The sequence below is a fragment of the Anas acuta genome, chromosome 11 (assembly GCF_963932015.1).
Source record: "Anas acuta chromosome 11, bAnaAcu1.1, whole genome shotgun sequence".
In the NCBI taxonomy this organism is placed as follows: domain Eukaryota; kingdom Metazoa; phylum Chordata; class Aves; order Anseriformes; family Anatidae; genus Anas; species Anas acuta.
Window position 1 is genome coordinate 10982229 of NC_088989.1, and position 4475 is coordinate 10986703.

General features: G+C 44.5%; 1 long non-coding RNA gene across 1 annotated transcript; it reads left to right on the forward strand.

Annotated features, from left to right (window-relative positions):
• The first annotated feature begins 749 nt into the window (after positions 1 to 749).
• LOC137862437 (uncharacterized) lies at positions 750 to 3855 on the forward strand. Its single transcript, XR_011100269.1, has 3 exons — positions 750 to 1283; positions 1389 to 1528; positions 1653 to 3855. It is a non-coding gene; the product is annotated as an uncharacterized lncRNA (long non-coding RNA).
• The last annotated feature ends 620 nt before the right edge of the window (positions 3856 to 4475 follow it).

Here is a 4475-nt window from a genome sequence, read left to right on the forward strand (position 1 = left end):
TATTCTCAGGAATCAAGGGGGGCTCAGAAGAAATTTTGGGATTTGTTAGGTTTTGATTCTTATTTTTCTATCAGACTCACCTCAGAAAAACATATCAGAGGTCAGAAATAGCCTTTCCCTGACACATGTGTGGACATTCAGCCTTTTCAGGCCTAAGTGGCTTTGCTGCTAACTAGGTTTTCATTGAAATTCACTTTCAGACATCAGCAGGAATTCACTTCCAGCCATCACCAAGGCTCTGACTGAACCCAAAACAATATGGCTAAAGGCACACCATGTGTGCTACCTGTGGTCATACCCCAGACCTGTGCAAAGCATTCATTTAGATCACACATTTTCACTGGACTGATTTTGATTCCATAAAACTTACTTTTCTGTAGTCTCACCTCCTGAGAACCTTCTGCAGACTTGCCCCTCATGCCCACAGCTGCTTGGTGCTCCAAGTCGCTCAGGGGTTTTCTCCTACCCCAGCCAGATGTAAGCAGGCTGCAGGAGCCAGATGGCATGGAGGGAAGTGCACTTGGCTGCCTGTGCCTCTGAAGAGGAATTATCCTCTGGAAACCTAGCTTTGTCCTGCTCTTCTGGTTGCTTTCCTTCTCTATTCTCCCTGCATACCCCAGTGGTAACAGCTCCCCTGCTCTGCAGACATCAGCTCTGCTCTCTGTGCTAAAGAAGGGTCCCGTTAATTCCCTGAGGTCTTTATCAACATTTGGGGCAGCTGTGCACTGCTTTCACAATCTCATCTTGATGCCCCTTATTGAGCACTGGGTGTGAGCAGAGGTGTGTGAAGGGGAGGAAAGAGAATGGGTGTGAGAGGCATTTCCTATCTGTACTTTTTTTCTGTCATGGTAACACACCTCCCACCCCTGTAGCATTTAATAAGATCGCTTTAAGTTTCCCCCTAGTGCACAGGGGGAGGGGAAAAGTCCCTGGCTAAACCCAGAATGCCATTTTGTGGCAATTTATGAACAAACAAGTTTCCCATCAAACCAATCCTTAGAAATGTCACTCCAGCCTGGCACTGAGCAGAGATTAAACGATGGATTGTCAACCTTCCTTTTTTATTTGATGTTTTGAATTTCACTGTTCCTCTCTTTCATTAAAAATGAACTAGAGGAAGAAAAAAAAAAAAAAGGCAGAATAAAATAGAAGCCTTTTACATCTAAAAGTCAAGATAATTATCTCTTATACCCAACCCACTCCTCCAAGACTCTGAATGAAGCCATCATTAAAATCTGTGTCCATCTGGTGACTTTTCCACAGCTAATTAGGTGAAGAAGCCGGTTAGTTGATGCGTTCTGCTGAAATCTTTCTCCTCCTCTTTTTAAAAACTTCTAGGCATGGCCCATGTACAACCTGAATGCTGCTTTTCCTGTCCCTTCCCTCAGGTGCTAAGAGAAGATGAGAAGAGACACCGTGGGAGACGGCCACTTTGGCAAGCTGCTCACCAAGGCCATTTCATGGCATTGGGGCTGGGAAAAAAAAAAAACAAAAACAAAAACTAGAAAGGGGATGCAGAAGACAGCAGGTTTGACTTCCGCGGTGCAGGAAGCCCTTTCGGGAGCTGGTCGGATGTAGTGCTGGCAAGATTTCAGTATGTTTCTGCGTGGGGCTTCTTTTAATACTGTGATTTTCTCCCTGTGGTTTGTCAGGCACTCCGCCAGCCTACTAAAGACTCTCCACCAGATACCCATCTGCTGCGTTTGTTAGAGCTTGTCACCCTAACACCTAGGGGCTGAAAGGTACCGATTCCTCCTGCGTCCAGATGGATGGTCCGTGGGACATCCCCTGCTCCTCCCAGCATGGCACCAGCTCTACAGTTGACACTTAGAGGACTGCCAATTTCAGGATAGCCACAAACTTACAGGGAGACTGCAGGTCCTGTGGGAATCATCCAAAACTGAGCGTTGTCCTGTTATGATGTGAGCAGAGGAACATGGGGGCACATGGATTGCACTCCAGGTGCAGTACTCCATAAACTCAGCATAAATCTCTGAGTGCTGATCCCTTCTTTAGGATCACAGGGGGAAAAGTCAGCCACCCTTACATCTTAAAGAGATTGGATCTCATATCAAGGACAGTGGGCAAGAATATGAGGCTGACAACTGAGGGCATAAGTCCCTTAATGATAGGGTGTCAAGGACCCAGGAGTTCTGGTCATTTATACACACATGCCACACTGCCCAGGGTCAAGGATGACTGGCTGATGGATGCCAGCCTTTCAGAGCTCTCTGTCCACTGTAGCTCAGTCATCCAACATAGTTTTCCCTTTGTAGATATAGCAGGCAGAAGCCTTATACCCTCTTTCACAAAGATCTTAGGGCTCACAGCCCCATAGCTCATAGCCTCATAACCCACTGCACTTTTGTTTTGTGATTGGGCATGCAAGTAATTCCTGGTGATGACATCTCCTGTGTGTTTGTAACCTCCTTCCACGACTGCATGCACATTCAACACAGCAATGGGAAAGGCCCTAGTGATTTTTGAGGGCTTTTCTACTATGCTGCTTGGTCCCTGCTGGCTTAACCATCGAGCCCCACTGCTTTGCTGCTCAACCATCTCTATTGAGCCATGCTGTTTGAGAATATAAGCCCCTGAAAGTAAGAACACTGCCTTCCTTACTCCCTCTCTCTGGAAAATGTCTGCCTCAGATGGCACAATTGCCTTAATATAGTTATAATTCTAGAAGGATTGTAACAAGTGAGTAATACGATAACTTCCCAATCTTCTCAAACAGATTTAACAGAGGCCACAAAGACTCTGACAAAAGGAAAGCAGGACACTGTGACCTAAAAGGTCTTGGCTGTCTTTAATTTCTCTGATTGAATTCATGAGAGGAGAAAATTACTGGAAAGATTTTCATTTTCATTTACTTCCAAAGTCTGGGTCCAAATGTTAAGAGAGCCCAGAAGGGTTAATGTTCACCAGAGTTCATCTTCAGCCAAAGACTCCCTGCTGCTTACAGATTTACATCATCCAATTGTCATTATAGCTAGAGATGAGAAAACTTAACAAAATGAGCCCTGTATGGACAATGGATTGAAATAGAGCTTGGGAAAGAATTGTAGCAAGGGAAGGCTTACAGGCCATAAATACACCACAAGAAAAGGAATTTTTAGATAAAATCATAGCTCACTACAGCGTCATCATTTCTAAACTGCTATATATCCTGTTTTGCACCCTACCATTCATGAGCAGCATAGGAAAAGCAGCACAATTCAAACACGAGGAGAATGAACAATGACTATTTCCTTTAATGGTGCTGCAGTTTTCAGGAACACTGGGTTTCTTCAAGGCCACTCAAGGAAGGTGTTGAGCCAATTAAGATATTTCTCATATCTTGTGATAAGTTCACTGTATCGGAGTTAACTCTGCCTTGTACATCTTCATCAACAATGCAATATCCCTTATACCAATTTAATTTTACATTGCCAGCAAGATAAAGGCAATTTATAAGTTTCAATGAGTGCAGCCTGGCTGGTCTCCAATCCAATCCAAGGGAGTGTAACGTTTGCCGGGGAATTGCTCGAGACCTTAATGTCTGGCATATGGTGAGCTGCTTTCATTTCTGACCTGTGCAATTAAGGTCAGCGGCGAAAATTACATTAAAACAGTTCTTTATTAATCATGTTCTATCTAGGGCAGATGATGACGACCCCTAAGCACAGAGATCCGGCAACCACAAAACAAAATACTGTGAGTCTCAAAAGCTACTCACCAACAAAGCTTTGCAGTAGATTTTCCTCAGTGCTTTGCCCGTGGCTTTGAAACAATAAAGGTTGGTGCTCGTGTCCTGGGGAGAGTAACAGGCAATCAGTGCTAGAGGGAAATCGCTTAAAGTGTGGTGGATTTCAGAGGGACCAGAGAAGGGAAATCCATGGGGATTTTTTATGCCTCTCTCCTCTATTGATGAAATAGGTACTGCTGCTTGAAGCAGGTGCTTATTTTGGAAAAGGCTCCGGGCATTTCTTTAGGTATGTGACTGCCCTAAAGGCCAGCTGCTCTGCCCCTTGACATTCTGTGAAAATGGTGCTGCCAGGAATCTTGGGGTTAACAGACTTTTTATTTTCCTGAAGTTCTGTTCCCCCTTTCCCCAAAGAGGTGCAAATAAAAATAAATTCACAATGTGCCATGAATTCGTATCTTGTAGCAGGGAGACAGAACACAACCCTTCTTGCTCCAAAGAAATATCCACCCAGACTTCTTCTGCACCAAATCCAAAGCCCACTCTCAGGCATTAGTTTAATCTGTTTTTGCTTGGATTCTGTCCTATCCTCTGCTGACACATCCCCCAACCCGACTGATCCCTGCAGCAGAGGTCTGTTGAGCTATTGACCCATTTGAAAGCAACTGATCAACAAGTCATATTGAGAGACTCTTCAAATCAACACGTGCTTCATCTTCTAACTGATGAGGCTGATTGTCGCCAATTTTTGCTATAAATCTAATACGGTGATGTTGTTAGCTCCAGTGTC